The 22491-nt window shown below is 41.9% G+C and overlaps 1 protein-coding gene across 4 annotated transcripts in view; it reads right to left on the bottom strand.

Annotated features, from left to right (window-relative positions):
* The window catches only part of NCOA2 (nuclear receptor coactivator 2), a 197392-nt gene that overhangs the window by 111053 nt on the left and 63848 nt on the right, over window positions 1-22491 (bottom strand). For all 4 annotated transcript variants that reach the window (XM_075416018.1, XM_075416021.1, XM_075416019.1 and 1 more), the window contains exon 3: window positions 13199-13447. The gene's annotated coding sequence lies outside the window, so the exon portion shown is untranslated. The remainder of the gene's footprint in view (window positions 1-13198; window positions 13448-22491) is intronic.

Raw genomic sequence — 22491 nt, 5'->3', positions numbered from 1 at the left:
GCACTTCAAAAAGAACATGAAAGAACGTAACTAGATAAAATCGCTTCCTTTCTCAAGTATGAAACCCATCTCTCTAATTCATTTTCCTTTCTACTCCTTATATTAAAGACATTTTTTCTCTACCGACTTGCTTTTGGTTTTTGCATCTCCCAAGCACAACAAATCCAGCGCACCTCTGTGAAGTTGGTACTTACGAGGCAGAAAGCCGGCAATAATTGCCCCTGTTTTCAGGTGGAATAGCTGCCATGCAAACAGCCCTAATTCATCGAAGTTATTGACACAACAGAGACAACCAGCTCATACTGAAGAATTACACCATTACCTTTAGATCAAGATTACTCAATTACATTTTAACGAGGTCTGTCAGGTAACTCTGCCAACCCAGTATCTCTTGGGGAGCCCAGCCTCGGCAGCACCGTGGCTCGTGAGCCTCCTCTGAAGAGCTGGGGCTTCGACAGGTCCAGGCAAATTTCGAGTGCAGCTCAAACCTGGATATCTGAAGGCTTCTCACCAGTAAAGGAGGGGAATGCATGGGTGGCATTTTTAAATTACTTCTAGTTTGTTTTGGTGGTGGGGTTTTCTTGGTGGGAGGGGAGTTAGAAAACTGTAGAAGGAATTAGTCTAAAGACAGTGATTGCTGTTTGGCATTTGAGAAGATGTTTTGTTTTGTTAGTTTTTGTTTCACTGTGTTTTAACAACCAGCAAAGTTTCAAAATCTCATGTGACCGGATCAAACTCGTGGTAGCAGTCACTGAGCCGTTTAAGTGCCTTACAGCTTTCAGCAGCAGCTCTTTGCTGCAGGTACAGGCATGGCTAAAATGAATACAATTTGTCTCCAAAAAGAACTGGAATTAAACACAGCAGTCTACGTACAGTGCAAGCTTCAGCATGATTTAAAAAGAAAAAAACCAACCAACCGCCCTTTATTTTATCAGTATTTGAAAAATCTCCCTTCCTCCAAAAAGCATTTTTCAGTATCTTATTTAGCTTATTACCATATGCTTGCATTTTCTACTCTCCATAGAAGCCATTCTAGAAAACCAAAGGAAAATTTTTGTGAACCACAGATATAATAAAATAACCCCCTCCATGAAATGGTCTAAAAGCTTGGATTGCTTCTGCTCCACCTCCCCACATCTGGCACGCGCATCAGATTACAGGCCAGAAGGCAAAGCGAAGAGGCGGAAAGGGAGATAGTGGCTGGATCACAACTAGAAGGAAGCATGCCTTCTTTAATTCGGACTTTTTCCCCCAAATGCCAGTATGTCAAAGCGCGATACATGAAACCAAACACTGGAGAAGTCCACACACGTGCACACACAGGCACACAAACACCTCCCCTCCTCCTGCTTCAATCAGTTCCCCGAAAGGCAGCGAATTGCACCAAATAAGCCTGGATGACTTCAGAACTATCACTCTGAGCCAGAAGTGGAACTGGACTTCTGATTTTCTTAACCGACAGAGTTCACAGGAAAATGGCAATCATTCATCTCTAATTCAAAAGACTCTCTCACTTTTTCTCATTTGTCAAGTATTTCACAGGTCCAACCAAAACCGAAAGCCGCTGAATTGTCTAAATGCCACAAGACTCTCAAATGAACACAGTTTATCAATCAGTCTTTCTGCTGTTTAAGTTTTGCAAACTTAAAACTCAACCAGGAGAATGCATGCATCCACACCAGGCTGTAAGGAACTGGCTGGGAGCATCGTTTCCCAGACCTCTCTGGAGCCACATTCTCCTCGTCCCTTCAACCCCACATCAGCAGCGCAACGGCATAAAACCTTCATCGAGTCTTTCAAGCTTAGCAACAAATCCGCTGCAGTCTGAATTATCAGAATTATTCAGACCGTTCAAATGATTTTTTTGTTCCAAATGGACTTGGCACGCTGGTCAGGAACTGGCTGAGTCAAACACGAGCAACAAAAGTGGAATTCTTCTTGCTAAGCTAATGGCTGGTCCTACAAAAACGAAACATGCAACTGCATATTCAAAACTTTCAAAGACGCACTGTATTACAGTTACAGAGCGCCTTCCCCTCTGCGCCTGGTGTAATATGATCGTAATTGCTGTGAAAGGGCGAGAGACCGACTATATGTTAAATCCTGCCATCTGTAGGTGCTTTACACAGTTCCATTTGCTGCTGCCGGGTCAAAAGTTTACCCTATTTTTGCTTGTTCGTAACCAATCACACCAGTCTCTGCTATGCGTAATCTTTGACCTACCCTCAAAGCAATTTTTGTATTATACAGTCGTATGATTACACTGAAAAAACCCACACATTTTATTAAGAATACACTTCTTGTTGGTTAGCTTAATAATTATTATTATTTCCATATTCAGTAAGCCTACTGTACCGACCTTGTTCTTCCCAAGTTAACTCCCTTGGAGCACAACTATAAGTGCCATGAAATATCCCCACAAAATGCTCCAGAATTTCTGGCTAGCTGAAATCCAGAACCACGTGCAAAACAGGGCTGGAAAGCATTCACAGTACCTGTCATTTTAAAAGGGGAGGGAAGCAACTGCTCAGTTTGTCCTAACAGGGAGAGAAGACGCTCTGTCAACATTAAAATTAATGTTCACAGGGAAAAGAAAAATTGCCTCTAAAAATTACAATTGTCATAAGACTATCCCTTCATATTTACCTAAAAATTAAATATGCAAAAATACATTGCACGGAAACATTTATGCTACTGATACTATTATTATTAAAATATCTAAGGAACAAGAAGTCCCATGAACAACAGAATTAATTAAGCCTCATCTCCCAGAGATTTACACCTCCCGGCAGGTTGACTTCGGTGTCTAGAAAGGTGAAAGCTTTGAACGCAGCTTTTCCCACAGCTGGGACATTTGCTTAAAGTCTCTCTTTTCCCATCACTAGAATCCCCAGGCAACTCGTAAGATTACTTCATGCTGTAACCTATCCCTCTGTAAGGGCACCTTCAGGTGCTTCCACCTATACTCATCTACTTATTTTCACAAAACTTGTGGGATCTGAATTCTGAGACCTCCACTGTGCCAAAAGATGTGATCAAAATCATCAGCAGGTTCAAAAACTCCTGAGGGGAGATGAAGGGATGTGCGTACATGTACGCAAGTGCACAGTGTGTCCTCACGAGCCTTGTTTCCATAGGAAATGAGGCTAAAAATAAAGGACAATATTTGACCTTCTTACAATTCCACAGAAAGCTAATTTAGATGGTCCAAACTAAACAGCTGGCCATACTAACAGACCATCTAAAAGCAGTATCACAATATTTAAATCCAGCTCGTAGACTTTGCTAGACAGCTTTCAAAGGAAAAGAGACACACAGGCCCCACTTACCATCTAACAGGAGATATAGATTAAGAGATACTTCTCTATAGACATGTATTTTACTGTCATCTATGACCTGTGATAGATTTGCGATGCTTTACTGTTTTTTATCTAGCACTTATGCATTGCTCCATTTCAAGTTTGACTCTCAGATGCTAGACCCTTCATAAACGTAACAGAGAACAGAAGCAAGTCCATGCCACTAAGAAGATCAGTTAAGTAATACATATCAGAGAATAATCAAACAAATAACAGCACTAAGCCCTTTCTAAGCAGGTCATAAAATATGTTCACTCACAAAATTCAAACAGTTATGAAATCCAATCATTTACTAAAAGACAGAATAAAAATTGTCCCAAATAAATAAATCAAAATATAGATTCTAAGGCCAAAACAGTCCATCATTTTACCTCTTGTACAACAAAGACCACAGGATTTTACTTAGCAGCTCCTAAAGCAAGTCTGATACTCTGGCATCTGCCAGCAAAGCTTATTGCATTTATGTGTTGTTACCAACAACCTACATGCTTCAGACCTGACCACGTCTGGATGTACATGTACTGTCAAACGCAGAACAAGCAAAAAACATGCACTTCTAAACTGGCGTCTGTGCCTGGAGATACTTCCACAGCTCTGTTCTCCAAACACAGTTAGAAACAAGTTGTTCCATTCTCAATGAACCATCATTCATGTCTAAAAGCTTTAAAAGACTTTCAGACAAGGCAGACCTTCGATCTATATGCCTACCTAATACTTGAATAATTCTCCATGTGCCTGTAAGGATGATGATTTATTTTCCTCATTTTTTCTGTCCCTTATTAACAATAGTGGCAAAAGATTAATTTAAAATCCTACAGAAACAAACAGAATTTTAAGGTGTCACAACTTAATTGAACCCTGTAATTTTCTTGCTGTAGGAAAATTTAAGAACTCTATCTGGAATGGAAACCAGATTTGAATGAACAACCAACCAATAAAAGTTGGGAGAAGCCCTGAGACCACCTTTTAATTATTGAAGGTAAGAACTGGAACCTTAAAGTAATCTTCTAAATAGAATATTGCTAAGTAGGAGTCCCACCAGAATAAAAAATACACAGAAACTGAACCCAAGCTGGGCCCCATTCCTGATAAGGAGAAACAATCTGTCCCCACAAACAAACCTTACAAGAGCCTCGTGAGGCTCAGGGGAATTCACAAGTACCTGGATTTCATGTGGGTCCACAGAGCAACGATACAAGGGAACTGTGATGCAGGAGAATTGCTTTCATTCAGTTTTATTTAAGAATAACAATTCTGCCATACATACTAGAGGCCAGGCTAATTGCAATAAGTATTTACAACAATGCACATATTTCTCTATTTGACTGTATTTGAATTAAGTAATCGAGATTATTTGTATAAATACACACACAAAAGTAAAAGTTTTTTCTACCATCAGCTGAAAGAGAGAAATATAGTTAAGTCGAGATCGTAAAGCTAACACCCTCTTTGTACACGATTTTTCTATTATTTCATTTTCAACTGAACCATCTTCATTATTACAAGAGCTTGATGGTTTCGTGAGTGTGAAAATTCTTAAAACAGTGAATCTGAAAAAATACAAAAGTTTAAAATAATGGAAAAATCTAAATCTTAATTTAGTATTTAACCTTATGATGATAAAAATACACAACCAAGTGTAGAGATAATTGTTAGAGGCATTTGTTTTGGATGACCTGCATAGATACAAAGGTATTCAGCGCTCTCACATAGTGGGTATGTGTATTATCTCAGGATAATAAAAACTTTATAGACTATCACTGCATGCCAATGAAGACTACACGTCCGTTTTTTTTTTTTTTTAGAGACAGCTTTTCAGCTTCCAATGCTCTTTTCACGTTTAATAGTTACAAGCTCAAAATAATTTCTAAATTCTCCTAGAAGGCAATATAAAACTGTAATATTAAAATCCACTCAAAAGTTAGACTTCTCGAATGGCAATTAGAAGTTTGACTCTGAATTACTTCATATTCAAATAAGATGCTTTTTCTACAGCATGGTAGCCTGTAATTGATAAGAACATTGTTAATGAACTGTTTTAAAGGATGTAGTTTTCTATTAAAAGAGGTTGCTTATTACAAGAGGTTTGCAATTCTATTTTGGTGGCTGGATACAGACCCTCCCACCAGCTAATTCTCACTTCCTAGTCCTCAGGGTAGTCACCAACCTGACCAGCCCACACATGCCACAAGTAGCTATCCTACAAATACTGTCAAGATGTCATTGTGGGCGTAAGAACAGACCATGAGAGAAGAGAAGCTCTTCTACCTGGCCCCTTCCACTCCACCTTCTTCCACTCCCCTGGAGTCAGCCCTCTAAATTGGATTTGTGGCAAGCCTCCAACAGAGTCCTGTTGCTGGGCAGCATTTGCTGCTGCAGAGCTGCTCTCCATCTCCTTTGGCAAAAAGCAGAGCAGATGGAAATTTCCTGTAGGCTGGTCTTGGCCCACAGACCGCTGTTTGGACCATACTCCTCTATGAATAAGAGCAATCTATTCATTGCATTGAACTGACTGGCCCTACTGTCCTTTTTTTTACAACACAACCCTATCCTATTCCTTAACTCAGTGATAAAACACAGCGCAATGTGAGCACATTTCATCACTGTTGCTTGGGTTAGGAACTAAGCCATGAAGGAAAATACGGCCATGTCACGCTAAGCAAAGAAACACATGAGCAACTCTGGCAAGCACCTAAGATAAGGCTCTTCTGAATGACTGAAGGTAATGTTATATTGATGTCATAATAAATTATTACCTATACACACAGACACATAGTAAGCAGAAGCTGTGCAACCATCCTCTTCAGAGTGGCAGATGTACATTCTCTTAAAACACTGGAAGAGAAGAATAGGAAGGAATCCTTTACACAATTAAAAATGTTATAAACCTTGCTGTGTCCTGAAAGTTTCCAAATATTACTTAGTATGAAAGAACACCTCAATATATCTAACCACCACGTTTTTTCAGAGGACAGAAAGTCGTTCTCACTTTCATTGGCCTTCCCCTGTCTCCCCTGCTAAATTACAGCTAAAACCACTAGACAGCTCGAAGCAGATCTCCGTCCTGATTGCTGTTCCCTTCACAATCGCTGTCGGATGTATCTTGTTAAGATTGCTCTTGCTTTAAAAACTATTCAGAAAGACAGGTCAAAGTTCTGGGCATCGATGTAGCTCTTCTGGTTGTTCCAGTGACAACAGACCAGGTCAGCCAGCTTTTCCTGAAGAAGTGAAAACCTTGGGTAGTACAGGATGAAACAGTCCTTTTAAGAACTATTAGCCTTCTTGCATAAAGTCAAAAGATGATCACTATGAAGTATGCTATTTCATCAGGTCTTGAGTAAGTATTCTCCCCTATTTGTCCGATAGTCAAAGAAGAAAGCTAGGAAAGGGAAGGGAAATGTTTAAATTATGTTTAGGACAGAGTAACATCTGTTGAGCTCTGCCTAAAAGTTTCTCACAGAGCTTTGCAAAATGCACTGCTACCTCTCTCTCCAAGAATCTGTCGCAAGAAGAAAAGTTCCACTGTCAACTCCTGTACACAGCAAGTGCTGCAGCTTCAGTAGCCAAGCAGAGCTTCCCTGGAGAAACTCTCCCAAGAGAGCTCCTTTTCCCTGGAAAGGCTCCTCACCGGCTCTTCCCAGCAAGCAGAGTACATGGGGAATATTCAGTAGGAATTTGCTGCTCAAGTGCTTGATATCAGCAGAGACAGAGAAGTGATGACAGGCCCTTTCTGGATGAAAAGTTAGGGCTCTCCTCAAAGGCCCCAAGCAGCCTAAAACATATTGGAACTAGCTCGAGAGCGTACAGGAGCAGAAGAGGAACTCTTTCTTACCCTTTTGTACCCGTGCTTCTCTGCCGTTGTGAGTCCGTGAGCAGAGTCCAAGGCAGGATGGGTGAATTAACTCAGAAAAAAGCTGTCTGAAAAAGCTGAGCAATCAGCCCTCAAAAAATTAATGATAAAAGACTTTGAATAAAGCCAATTTGTAATGGAATGTGAGAAGGGAAGTCCCTAAAGAGAGAAACTGTCTACCAGCTCTGCAGCAGGTTTTGCTGCCCGGTGCAGTTTACCATGGCAAGAGGCCAACTTGGCGAGGCTCGCTCTGCTCCAGGGAGCCCGGCAGCGGGCCAGCCACGCTCACGGGTCTCTCTCCTGCTGCCAAGTTCTGGGGGCAAGTGACGATCCTGGTTTGTGAATCTGCAGGTCTGGTTATAACCGAGAATATTTGCATTTTAAAATGTTCTTCAGCAAGTCAAGTTCCCTCTGTTTATGCAGTGACTGAACGGGCGAAACAGAATACTTAACCCAGCTAGAGAAAATGAGCCCCAGATTGTTAATTATATGGCTATTTGCACTTTGACTGGAAGAGGAAGTAAGCTGGTTATAACTACTTTGGGCTTTACTCCTGCAACTGCATTGAAACCACATTTCTGACAGCTGAAACTATGCAATTTTATATAAATGTGGGCGCTTCCTGTTTTTGAGACATAGTCCTCGGCTGCTCGCCCTTTACCTCACGGTCCCACCACTGCAACCAGCATGTACTAAATGTGCTCAGTTTTGAAGACTGGTCTGAAGATCTTATTTTACTAACTATTTTTAAATGTGTAGATAAAATGCACCCATTAGACTACTGCTATCAAGTACCTCTATTTCTAGGACCTAACCGTCCTCCTTCGGCGTTAGGAAACACGTATGTTTTCCACGTGTGAGACTGAAGTGTCCAGTTGTCACCCAGGGCATGCTCAGTCCCTGGTGACGTGGTCACGGTCACTTGGACGGGGAGGCAGGTGCGTCACATTCCCCTGAGCAGGCAGGCTGCGCTCTGAATTACACACGCCGGCAGATGTATCTTTTTCCACTCGATATGCAATATTTCAAGTAATTTGTAACAGCAGCTTTGTTATTTTGCACAGTACAGCATTAATTCTTCATTGTGGCAAGTATATGTTCAATTTTATAGACACCAAGTATGGGAAGTAACACAGCCCTCCTGGCATAAATCAAAGAAAATCATTATTTGACTAGAAAATAATTTTGAAAACACCATTTAACAACCCTAATAAGCAGCAGTCTCTTTCCTGTGCCTTGTCTCTTACTTTGCTTATTTATGCTAATTGGATCTCACAAACCAAACTTCTGCAATGAGTACAATTACATAAATCAGAACTCTGCTTTTCCGTTGACAGTCATTTTCCTAAGAGATTACAGCAGAAAGACTGATACTGATCATATTGTTCAGCTGAAAAGCAAATGCACATCCAGTAATTCCTGATGATAAAATGTGATAGTTCTTACTTCTCAAAAAAAACCCACCCACATTTAATTCACAGTGTATTCCTCCAGATTCAGTTCGTGACATACTGCTTGACAGCCAAGTACCCCCTACAAATGCAAGATATTTGCAGTCAAGATCACTAAAATCCTTAGCACAGAGAAGCGTCAGTATTTCTACTACCTTTGCGTCTTGCTCTCCAAGACCACAGCATCTTATCTCTGACCATTAGGTCCCAGCCTTTGATGATGAGAACTTGCCAGCTTTGCAGTGCTAACAAAGAGCGAACAATTACAGGCCTCTCACTCTCAAACTGGAAGAAGATTAAAGATTCAGTTTCAAAGACCTTGTGCAAAAACCTGCGACTAAAAGAAACACTGAAGGTAAAATTTCAAATTCAATTACACCTGATTTATTGATTTCTCTTCACTTAATTTTCAAAGTAAACACAGTATACAGTCTAACTCACGCACTTTTTTAAAAACACTTCCCTTGGTTGCCTTCTTCCTGCCCCAACTCAAGGCACAGTGTCAAAGTGGCAAACAAGCCAGCCCGCAAGCAGAAGAGGCTGGTCCCGCCATCGCTCTTCCAGCTCATCCTCAGCATAGACATTCATCCAGTTCTGCAGTTGGCAAGTTCAAAGAGTTGAAGAGCCAGCCAAGCAACCCAACCCAACCAAAACGGCGGTTAGATTGACCTCTGCTTCGGCTCCCTGAGCCAAGCCAGCCCGGAGTCGTGGCGGCAGTGGCACTGGCACATGGGAGACAGGGTAATACGCCAGTAGGGAGGGTGCAAGCCACACTTTGGGCAGCTGTTAGACCAAGGTTAGCCGCAACGATGCTGCACTTGTGACATCTCCACAAAAACCGGCCCCATGTTCAGCCCCCATCCTCCAAACAAGGGAGGACACGTAAAAATCCAGTTCATGGGGTGCAGTCTAAAGCCGCCCAATTACCTTAAGAGCCTCACTAAGCTACAGACTCAATGTCTCAACTCCTCTTTTGACTTTTTTTTCTTGACTGAGGCCTACTGTTTCTACATAGAAGCACTGCAAACTTATTCCCAGAAGTAATGTGAGCATTTCTAATGAAGAAAAGAAAAAAAGACTTAATGAAGGCAACCCGGATTAGCTAAATGACACATCACAGCGGAACAATTCTGCTGTTAAAGATCATGCAGATGTTATGATGGAGGCAAAGAAAGCCTTTCTTTAGCTACAGCACAGCTGCTGCATAAGACTTCAAAAAGACTTGGCACAAGACTTCAGCCACAAAACTTCCCCCTCACTTCATTTCGTGCACGTCATCTGTAACTTCAGCGAGTTGCACTAAGGACAGAACTGACACAAAGGGAGTTTGGAACATCTTATCAGCAGTGGGGCAGCTTCTTGCCCTGCCAATACTCACATACACCTTCACAAAACTCAACTATAAATCTCCATTCCTCCTCAACACAGCAACCCCTCAAAAGTAATGACATCCCACGCTGCTGTCCCTCTTATACTTCCATTATCTTCTACTTTAAAGAAGATAACGAAATTGCTACATAATTAACATATACTAAAGCTTCAAAAAGAGCCATAATAAAAAGTAAAGCAAATAACATTAGAAAGTATTATCAACTTCCGTTCACATCCTTCACACATTTAAGCCACTCTGAACAGTCAGATCCCCGACCACAAAGCTGAAAATACCACAGCTTACAATCACGCTGAACGTACGTGCTTCATGCCAGTCTTGTATTTTCCACATATATGTGCTACAAAGAAAATATATATCCACTGTCTAAATTCAAAGTTCAGCTTTTCCCTTTAAATGTGTCAAAGTATTACAGCTAGTTACATGTAGCACACAAGAAGAACTTGCATTGATTTTACATATTTAACAGTGAAGCGCACAGAACTTCATCTAATCTGCATACTAACATCACATTAACTTGCGGTTTCCCTTCAGTGATGACACTGACAGGAGATGTACCTGAGAAATCTGAACTGCTTTAAGATGCGTGTATGTACATGAGATTAAATCAGAGCATTCCTGATGCATGGGAACAGAACCTTAGAAACTGTTTCTAATTTCCCCCTTTTTATTCTGTTAGTAATTCATGTGACATCAGCTCGTTGACTCTTATGACATTCTTACTTTCCAACATGTGAAGCCATAAGCCGATTTGTCACCTACAATATTCTTCCCGCGACTGTGAAGTTGCAAAGAATAATTAGACCAAACGAGAAAAGAGCAGTAGGAGCAACTAGAATTCTGTTAACATTCAAACTTCCTAAGGAAAACAGAGTAGAAAAAACTGCAGAAACAAGGAGATACAAGCAGAAATGCACCAAAAGTTTTTAAAAAAATTACTCAATTACTTCATCACTAAGAACTTGATAAAAAGCTGGAAACCCACAACTTTAGAGACTATTAGTACTGTTGATTAAAAACAGTGAAGAGAACTCATTAAAGCAAAGGTAAAGCTTGAAATACGAGAAACAGTAACCACAGTATTACTGTATTCATGCAAACATAACACCTCAAAATGATCTACTTTAATAATAGCAAAAAAATGAAAGAATATGGGCACTAACGCCCAGACTCTACTTGTTTTATAAAACCCCATCTACTCCTCAGAATTAGTAACAGACTCGTGGAACCGAACCAATTTGTTCAACAGATGTTTCAGTTAACCCAAAGGAGTTTTACTTTTCTGTTGTAGAAACAGAGCGCGCTGAATAAAATTCCACTATTATTAGCAGCTTTCAAAATATATTAGCTCAAAATTAGCTTCCATTTCCACTCTTTCTTTCTTTCACGTAACAGAAAACGTTTTCCATACCGGATCAGACGTACCACCAACATAAAGTGGGCATGCTGACAAAACAAGTCGCCCGCTGCCCCCCGTTTCAGGGGATACGCAGCAACGGCAGAGTTTTTGTTTTCCTTGGCTTCCCCTCTTCACGTTAGCTGACAATCTTCCCCGCGTCGCTCGGCCCCGCGGGCCCACAGCACCCCTGCTCTTCCCGTCCCCTGCTCTTCCCCAGCGGGCTCGGCAAGTTGCGCGATCCTTTCGGAAAGCACGCTATCGCGTCGGTCTAATTGCAACCTAATTTTCAATGCTCTAGGTAAAGCAAATAATTTCATTTTAACCTTCTGCTCATAAAATGCAGATTGTTCCCCCCGCCCTCCCGCCTTTTTTGTTTATGTTTGAAGATTTAAAGAACGACTTGCACTGCACGGCAGTAGCCAAACAAAAATACCTTAGGTTTTCCTAGAAAGCAGCACTTAAAAATACTGCTCAGTGCCTAAAGCATTACTGCAGCCTTTCACAGAGCCCTATGTAGCAGATCCCCCATAGGCAGGCTGGAAGGAGAATGTGCATTCTTACTCCATGTATTTAATATCATATTTAGCCATTATCAAAGCTTCATAGCTTTTATTCTCTCTCTCCTGCAACAGAGAGTAACAGCTTATCTGGCAAACACGCACGCTATGTTTCCAGGCACTGAAGACATGCTGTTGGTTAATTCATAAAATCTGATCTAATGTTAGCTACTTTGCATTCAGGTTAGCCAAGTCAAACCTACATTTAGCTTAACCATGACTTGGCCAAAAAATTCTCTGCTATCTACTGCTTACAACAGCATTGCAGCTAGCTATGGACATCACGCTGGGAAAACACAAATCCTGAGCCTGAAGAAACGCAGATGAAATTCTGACCTCAAGCCGTTCTGATAGTGAGTGCCACAAACACCGTCTGCTTTGTATTTGATACAATAACCAGGCACAAGAGGCATGTGCCTGCGATGAATGACGAATTTACGTGTCATTCTGGTTTTATGTACGTATATTATCTGTGTCGACAGCATCAAAAATGCTGTGCATCTTGCGCCCCAAATCATACTATGTGATACCAACATCTATGCTAAAACCAATCTGCAGAGGCAAGCGCTCACAGGAAGAAATGTCAGAAGTAAGTTTTAGAGAAACCTAAACTTTGCCTTTGCTTCTGCGGCATGGTTTACACCGCAGTTATGTCATATCATTTCCACAGCACCTCTGCTTCATTCAGCGTACAGAATTACCACTAATCAAAACAGTAATCTGTTTCGGTATTTTGGCATACGGTCCAGTACCTTATTTACTGCATGCTACTCAAAATTTTTTTTGGAAGACGGAACAAGTAATTTCTTTGTGAATTCAATGGTGCAGCTGAGTGCTTCATCAACATAATGGTTAGTCCTGCTGTTACTCTGTTAATCCTAACTTAGAATAACTGCATTATTCCTAAATACCCAACTAAAGCAGTGATAGCTTTAAGGTCAAAATGACTCTCCAGTTCTGAAGACAACTGTGTCTCCAGTTTGGCGTAACTCAGACCTGATTTTTTCACAGCACTTCGCATTACATTGTGCTTTGTATAGCACTTTCAAACCCCAACCCCCACTGCCTCACTCACAGTTATCGGCACTCAGCACTTTTCCAAAGCAGATCCACAGATCTCAAGTCATCCGCAAGAAAGCAAGACGCACACAGTCAGCAAAGACACGAGAAAAGCCAAGACGGAGCGACTTACCCAGCATCACCCAGGAAGCCTGCAGCACGGCCAGGAAGGGAGCCCCGTACGCCAGGGCAGCATGCAGCTGCACAGAGCACAGGAGCGGCTGCTGCCTCCCGCGATCCCCCGCCTCGGCTGCCACGCACGTCCCGTCCCAACTGCTGCTGGAGGTGAGGCAGAGTACGACAGAGAACAGCCTTCTCCACCGCATCAACCAGATTCATTCCCGGAGCAAGTCCATCCTGCGCATGGAACGAAGCAGGGGTCCTGTGGGAAAAAACAGCACGTCAGCGCACAGTTAAACACCGTCAGATGGTTACGAGGAAAGGCTGAGGGAGCTGGGCTTGTTCAGCCTGAAGAAGAGAAGGCTGAGAGGGGACCTTATAAATGCTTACAAATATCTGAAGGGTGGGTGTCAGGAGCACGGGGCCAGGCTCTTTTCAGTGGTGCCCAGTGACAGGACAAGGGGCAATGGGCACAAACTGAAGCAGAGGAAGTTCTGTCTGAACACGAGGAAGAATTTCTTCCCTCTGAGGGTGACGGAGCACTGGAACAGGCTGCCCAGGGAGGTTGTGGAGTCTCCTTCTCTGGCGATATTCAAGACCTGCCTGGACAAGGTCCTGTGCAGCCTGCTGTAGGTGACCCTGCTTTGGCAGGGGGGTTGGACTAGATGACCCACAGAGGTCCCTTCCAACCCCTACCGTTCTGTGATTCTGTAAGGCTTCTTTGCAAAGACAAGCCCAGTTTCGACATTAGACATTCCTTTACTGGAACACTGCCACACTGCAAAAATGTTTGCATCCGCCACTTCTAGAGGAAAGAAATGGAGGCATCAGGCCTTGTACGACAGGGTCACACTGACACCTGCAAAAACCAGCAGTGGGGTCAAAATCTTCAGACGTACCATGCAGCTCTTGTGGCAAAGGAGTATGCTGGTTGCAAATGAAAAACAGTTCTCTGCATGGGGACTAGCCATAGTTGATGGTTAAAAACATATTCTCAAGGAGCTTCTACAGAAATCAGAGTGTTTGTTTATATTCAAAGATCTCTGTAGAAAAGGACCTTCCAGAACAAACTCCTCTGCGTGGTTTCCTCAAGCCACATCCCCTGGCCCATGCTGAATCATAGAATCATACAGGTGTAAAAGACCTCCAAGATCATCAAGTTCAACCGTCAACCCAACACCACCCTGCCTGCTAAACCATGTCCTGAAGTTCCATATCTACATGTTTTTTAAACACCTCCATGGATGGTGACTCCACCATCTCCCTGGACAGCCTATTCCAATGCCTGACCACTCTTTCAGTAAAGAAATTTTGCCTAACATCCAATCTAAACCACACCTGATGCAACTTGAGGCCATAATTGATTCAAGCCCTGGTTCTTCTTCGTTCCTACCTTCAGTGCCCTCTCCAAGTCTCTCCTCACCCTCATTCCCCAAGGCTTCTCATCTCCCCTAGCTCCGGCACTCCCAGGCTTGGCTGGCAGTGCCACACTCTCCCCATGACTCCCCCTCCTTCGCCCCCCAACATGCCGTTGGATTCATCCTCCCTCTCGCCCCGGGTCTATCTCTCTTGTTCACAATCTATGGTATTTTGGGGCAGGGACCATGCCAGGGCTCTGTGCATGCCAGTGCCCCACAGGTCTGCTGCTGGATCTCAGGTGCTGGGGTTACAAGGCACCGCTTTGGTCCCCCAGCCCAGCCTCCCCCTCCCCTTCCCAGGCCATACAGCGCTCTCATGCTCAAGACGGCATGTGAGAACTGTGATTTCTTTAAGAGGCTGCAGTTTGGTTAGGTCTGAAATTTTCACAGTGCTGACAAAGGCACGACTCATAAGCCGCTCTTCTTCTTCCCCAGTGCCCATCACCAGCGCTTCCCACACTGCCATCTACCTTCTACTCTCTGCTTCAAAGGGAGGGACACAGAGCATTTCCAAAAAAAGGTTCTTTTTTTTAAAAAAAAAAAAATTACACAAAGAGAAATAACTTTTTCCACACATTCTTACAAACAGCTAAATAATTTTGGCAGAAAAAAAAAAAAAGCTAGAGGCAACTGCCTAGCCCCAAAGGCTAATATTTTGCAAAGTTATTAAAGACTCCAACCAGCGCCTTGCGAAGCATCAGGCAGCCCTCCTTAACTGCAGTTCCGGCACTCCCCTTTCAGCCCTTAAGAGCTGAAGCCACGCAGCTCACTGAAATGAGAACCGTGCAAATATTAACACGAGAGACCAGTGGTCAAACTGGGGAGCAGCAGCTGCGGGGGGACAGTGCCAGAGTGAACACCACGCAAGCTGCCTTTGCCTTCACCGCCGGTTTTGCGCCATGCCTACAAGCGGTGCTCAAACAGCATCGCCCGACGACAGCGCACAGTCCAGCCGGCGTTTCTTCAGATGCCACTGCTGTCATCCCAGAGGTACCAATGCTTGCCTGAAAAGTCACAGCTGCTCGCTAAACACTTCTAGGCCACGAAAACATGAAGTAAAATGGGTTAGCTTCACTCCCGATGAAGGTCACGCACAGCTAACAGAGATAATTTAAGCAAATCCATTTTGCTGCACATTTGCACTAAATTATGAGCAGTCACGCACCAGTTACAAAGAGGAAGGGTAAATTTGTGCAATAGTATCGCTTGTGAGCATCTGCCCCTGCCTGGAGAGGAAACAGCCTTCTTGTACGAAACTCTGGGAAACTTTTTCTTTCCTTTTCTCTATTTAGCAGTTACTTATCTCAGCATGAAAACCAAATGCAGCACACTGAAGTAACACACAAAAAGAGGAAAACCTCTCAAAACAGACAACAGATTCTTTTAGAGCAAAACTCAATTTACAGGTTTTTTTATTTTTTACTGAGCTCTTAATAGCAAAAAAGGCAACAATTTCTCGATGGCTCTTGTAAATATTTCTGTATGAACATGGGCCAGAAGAGCAGACCAAGAAAAGAGAAAAACAGCGTCACATGCTCATGGATTGACGCAAATTATAGTATGGATTAAATGCACTACGACATTTGTTTTTCAATACGAAATAATTATTTCCAAGGAACAACCAACTATTCCTGTGAGACTGTATTTAGTCTAGAGACATCTGATGTACCTAATTTTCAAAAAGCACTTATTAACTATGGCAAAAAAAGTATGCGACCCACATGCACACTCCTAGAACATCCACGCTTCTTCTTAAAATAAACTGAGAAGCTTCAACATCAGTGTGTAAAACATAATGAAACATTAAAGGCACATTTCCGTCTTCAAAAATTGCTAATAAATAATTTTATTGTACCTTGAATTCAATTTAAGTAACGAAACTGGCTGTCAAGCATCTATAATAGCTAGATTTTTTTTGTTTTTAATGCCAGTATAATTATCTGGTCACTAGTTACAGTTAAGATGAAAAATATAATTAGGTTGAATGAAACTTCAGTACTTCAATGTACAATCATGGAAACTACACAAAACTTCTTCCTCAAAAAAGAGAGCAGGATTTCATGCACTATTTTAGTTGGCAGAGTATAACAGATTTGCTGTCAGGAAAAGACTTTTTTCAATGAAGAAAAAGGAAAAGAAAGCATTTCCATTCATACAGCATTGCCTGACCGATTAGAAGTATCAGGCACTGGTAGTTGTCTCTCAACTGTAAGCAACTGCAACAGATTTAGTTCCTACAGACCACGATACAGTGTTCCTAAAAACTTATCTGAAATCCAGCAGACCTCCAAAAATGCTGTCTGTTTGTTTAACATAAACTAACCTAATTATTTTATCATCAAAATCAATATTTATGGGCTAAAACACCACATCAAGTAGGAAAGCTTTCATGTAAAACAAATCATAAAACACTGATAATGGAAATGCTTGAAAAGGCTCTAGGACTGCATGTATTTATATAAGATTTGTGAATATATAAACACGCGATTATATATATATGTCAAGAAAAAGGTGAGGCTCAGTGCAATGAACTAATCATCAAAAAGACTAATCTTCCCTAGGACAAGTGTATTCTTACAAGGATTTAAGCCAGCTGGCTGAAGTGTATTGAACATCTTCAAGATTCATCCAAGACCACTAATTCATTGTAAGGTAAGATTCACCCCCCCCCCCCCCTTTTTTTTTTTTAAATAGTTTCCAGCATTTTTGAAGTACAAGTTCTTCCCTGAAAACCTTCAGCGGCTTTTTGTTACTCATACAACTATCCCAAAAGCCACACTACCATTAACGTACTGGCATCATTTGACGAGGGTTTCTTCTCTACATGGTAAAATTAACTCTGTTAAGTTTGTTTAGGGAAGCTGTTCTGTAAATCATCATAAGGAACATAATGTCCTGTAATACTAGAACTTTCATCAAAAATCCCCAAATCATGCTTCCCTTTTTAATTGCAATAAATATCTCAAAGAATTGCAGTAGCCTATGCAACTACTGCTACACTAGCCTCAATGCAAAAACTACTTCATGCAGTGATCAACATGTGTAGTGTAGTTTACTCTCTTATTTCAATCTGCTCAAATAACATGACACAACAAGCTCAGTATAAAACATTATGGCTCTTATGCAAATAAACAGCCTCCCACATTAAGGTTACTGCTCCACAATACACTGTGCACAGCTGCTCACAGCTTGTCCTCACAAGGAGAAGCAGATGAAAATGGAACAGCAACCTTATACCTGTATTCCACTGATTTTATTGACTTAGGGCACATTATTTAAAAATAAATAAATAAATAAATCTGAGTTGCCAATGCTCACAACAGCACCTACAGCTTTCCACTGCTGTGGCACAGCATCTTTAATTTTGTGGCTCACTGTCACATGAGAAAAAGCCCAAGTCTTTGAAGCGAAGTCTGACACCAGAAGCAGCCACACCACCAACCCTCTACTGCTAACCCCTTCCCCATTGTGAGTTCAAGGGAATTTAGTTTCAGTTAAATATTTTTCCGATCAAATGCCTCTTTCATTCTTTACCAAGCATCTAGGGTACAAACCGAGCCAAAGCATCATAGCTTTATGGACATCAGCTCATGTCCCCCAGTGACTTTCTCAGGACCTACAGCAATTTCCAGCACCTCAAGCACTGTTCTGACTGACTAAAGGCTTTAGTTTGTCATTTCATATGCGCTTATTTTAGACCAATATTTAAGCTCACCACGCTTCATGTACTCTACAAGAGAACTTGTTTTTCTAAGTCTATGAATGACAGGGCCAAAAATAGCTACAGAGAAAACAGTAAAGAGTACATAGTAGTATGTTATCCATGCAGTACCAACTAAGTGTACTTATAGTCTGTTAAGTTTTCCAAATAATGCACTTGAGTCTCAAATTTGTGAAAATTTGAAGTTATATACTTATGTGTGATTGAACTTTTCTTTTTAAATTAAAACAGAGCGCTACAAAAGCAAAACTTAATGACAGCACAGTTATGTCTTGCATAGAAAGCTGACAGAAAGTCCTTAGACTAAATGAAATACACCTGTAGTATTCTCCAGCCACGGAACTGGCTCTTAGGACATATCTCAGAGTGAAGATGACTCCTGGCACACAATTGGCAGTACTGTACCAAAGCAAACTTTAAAAAGTTATCCTCTTCTTACTATCATGGCTTAGAACAGGAATACACTACGATCATTTATTTTTGTGAGCAAAACCCCCTTTTTGCTACAGGGTTTTATGATAATTTTTACACTGTGCTTTAGTTTTCACTGAGGTAACTTTCAGAATTCAAAAATACATGATAAAATTCATACATCTGCCAAAGACACAAGGAAGTGCTCCACAGAGCAGAGAACAAAAAATAGAAATGAGAAATTTTATTGCTCCTGAACATACGAAAATGCATCCCACGCAGAGGTTCCTTAATAAAACAATGATCGTTAAACTCTCTTATACTTCTTGTGCCTAATTTGTGAGATTCTTTGCACAAAATGTCCTTTTTTACTCATCTTGCTATTCCAGTAGTGCGCTTAGCTCCAGACATCGTAGGGTTTGAGACTGAAACCCACGATGAGAAGGAGCAGAGAGTATTTTTTAACAGATACTGTGAGCAAATGTGGTTTTGGTGCCTCCAAAGCTTGACAGCTCTGATCTAATATGCTGATTTCTCCTCTACCCCCTGGGCTACATTTGTAAAACTTAATCATCTCCTTTTTGAGATTTCTTACTTGAGCCCACAAATCCTTCCTCTCATGGAAATACCCCAAAACACCACCACATTACTCTGGACAGAAACATTCAAAGTATGCTGTGACACCAGGATGCTGAGTCAACCTAACAGCTAACTACTATTTAAAAGTTCTTGTGCTCCTGTCCCTTTCCTTGCATTTATCCTATCTTTTAGTAAACCTGTTCAGCTCACTAATCTGGGATAAAACTATTCACTTTTTTTTTTTTTTGGTAATTAGCAAACTGAATCAGTTCATCAAGGGCTGAGAGAAGTTTTACAGCCAGCAGGATGAGGTGACAACATGACAACGTGGCCAAGACTGTGGAGAAGACGACAGGGAAAAGAAAGACTTTCACTTCCAGAAGTCACCAGTTTTTTGCCCCGACCAGTGCAGCTCAAATTACTGTGCCATGCCAAACCTTCTCACTCACCTGTTGATGCTTCTCCCCTTCGCATAGATAGATTCACACTTGTTAGCCCAAAGACCAGACATCAGGCATGTTTGCTGTCAAGCGAGTGCATTCACCTACACTAGACAAACCCCTGAATCGCGTACGTCTGCCTCTGCAGCCCGATGGCTGTCTCCATCTCCTGTCTCTCTCCTGCTGAGGGTGAAGAATCCCTGAATACCCCCCAAACAGCAGTTTCCAAACTGCACTCCATGGTAAGAGGTTTATAGCTAGCCTAGCAGAACTGTATCATACGCTGTAATTAAAAATGCCTAAATTTCACAGGGTTACAGCAGTAGCCAGTGAGAAAATTTAGTAACCGGGTGGAACACCCTTAAAAACTTAGGGAAGCACCCAGTCACAAAGCTTGCCTGGCCTGGATGCTTGTGCAGGGACTGAAGCAAGCCCCCAGTGCACTTGATGGCCAGAGCAAGCCCCATTCTTCATCTATGGTCTTAGTGGTGGTACTTTCATCTTCAGCCAGTGTGGCTGGACACTGGGAACACACTTAACACACTTCAAACTGGACAGTGCAGCAGTTATGGAAGTTTTTGTAAGTCTTTCAGCAAAGAGGAAAAAAACAACAGTAACTTCAGCATTTTGGTTCAAATTGAGCTGCCTGGTTTCTATTATTTTTTGATTTCTTGCCAAGCGTCCTCCCCCCCCCCCCCCCCCTTTAATCCAACTCAACAGCAACCCACTATGGACCCTGCATGAAGAAACAGCTGCTTTTTCATATAATCTCCCCAAACACGAAATGGTTTTAATACTGACTTCCAGTGGCAGTTACAACACAGAAACAAAGAACTATTATATATTAATCCCACAAATTTCTGAGTCAAAAAGAATGTACAGCATTTAAATACAAGTTTAAAATGAGATAATTCTACTAAATTTACTAAAAAACAGGTAGCACATACTATGCATATGTATTTATATACAGACATACACACATGTATATATAAAACTATAAAACACATATGACATACATGATTTCTAATGCTGGATTAAAAAAAAAAAAACTGCCCCAAAAATGCTACTCAGTTCTTCTAAAATCAAAACAGCTCCAGTTTTATGACTAAATTGGATGACTCATTTTCTGTTCTGGTTCCAGGATCTTTCTGCAGATCCCCCCAAAAATGAGGAAACTGCTTTTGTTCCTGCTGCATACAACTGGAGTAAGTTGCAACTCTCACAAGAGAAAAAATATTTTAATTGTTTCAAGTTTTCCTGAAGTGCAAGTGGAAGCAAATGGAAAGGCTGTTGAATCTACAGCTCAGTGCAACTGCAGTCCACCGCTTTCACCAAGTTAAAGTCGTGCCATCGTGCAAGGTAGGGTGCAAAGAAATTCTGACTACATATAAATTAAAGGAGGTAAAGAGAGCTTCACGCTTTGCTACAACTGTGGGTCCCGCTCGTCGCACCTCTTCGGAGTGCTGTGAACGCCCCCATGCCACATTCCCATCCTCCTCGATTTCACAGACTGTTGACCCACCTCATCTGCTCATCCACAGTACTCCTCCCTTCAGCCGCTTTTTGGGAAGCTATTGGCCTTTTATACGATTGCTACCTGACTGGTTTCTAACCAGGAAGGCCAGTTTGACTGCTGTCTTAATGACTGCAAATGAGAGGACTGAATTTTCCAGTTTTCCGAGTAGCCGCTCCGCCAGGGGATGTGTAGAAACGCCGGCACGCGTGCCCGGCCATAGCCCTGCAGACTCCCGCCTCTCACACCACATCTGCGCCGCACCCATGGCGGGGCTGGTACCACTGCACACGCGCAGGGCATCCCAGCATGCAAACCAGTCAGCTTTAGATTACTTATTTTTAAAAAAAAAACAAAACTGGCCAGCTACCATGCCTAACTATTTCTCTCCTCTCGCATGTCAGCAGGACGGTCAGCCTCCCATTCCTATTAATAGCCTGCAAAAGGTTTTGTAAATCATCCTCTGGTAACACCAGGGCTTCCCACCTCATATTTCTTCTACCTCCTCTTGCACCCCACTTCCCATGCACCCCAAATCCTCATTCCCATCTACCTTCCTGCTGTGCAGAAGGCAGGTCTTTCAGAGCTGCACCAGCAAGATGGGCAGAGAAGGTGCTGGGGATATTATGCTGGAAGGTGTTAATGGCCCACCATCAAATGGTTCTTTGATCTCCAGACCATGACAGAGCTGGGCCTGCTAACCAGATGCAAGGGGCTCCCTCTTTCCCCCACTTCTTCCTTCTGCATCTCAGACGGATAGAAATGCCATCAACTTGAGCATAAGGCCCTAGAAACCAATTACAGGTTTATTTTGAATTTAAAAAGAAAAGGACTATTTTGCTTTTACAGGAGGAGATGTCAGCAAGAGTTTGCAAACCAACAGTTTAACTCGGACTCCTGTAACAACTCCTGTCTGCTTAAGAGCTGTCTGAAAATACACAATTGATTGCTGAAGTTTAACAACACTTAAAAGTTCTCTAAGTTCTTATCACAATCATACGTAAAAAAGAGCATTTTTTAAAGCTTCAAATACTAGACAAAAAGCATATGAGATTGGTTTAGTCCTTTCTACTAATTAGTACTTCTTTTATTATACAGGATAAGAAAATGACAATTTTTTTCCTAAACTGGCAGCGAACAGCCAATTCAGGAAGCTGCGTTTTTGTTTTCTGTGACAGGGCAGTGGAAAAATCTCTTTCATTTATTAGGTCTACAGAGACCAAA

The sequence above is a fragment of the Opisthocomus hoazin genome, chromosome 3 (assembly GCF_030867145.1).
Source record: "Opisthocomus hoazin isolate bOpiHoa1 chromosome 3, bOpiHoa1.hap1, whole genome shotgun sequence".
In the NCBI taxonomy this organism is placed as follows: domain Eukaryota; kingdom Metazoa; phylum Chordata; class Aves; order Opisthocomiformes; family Opisthocomidae; genus Opisthocomus; species Opisthocomus hoazin.
This window is presented reverse-complemented; position numbering and strand designations above follow the sequence as displayed.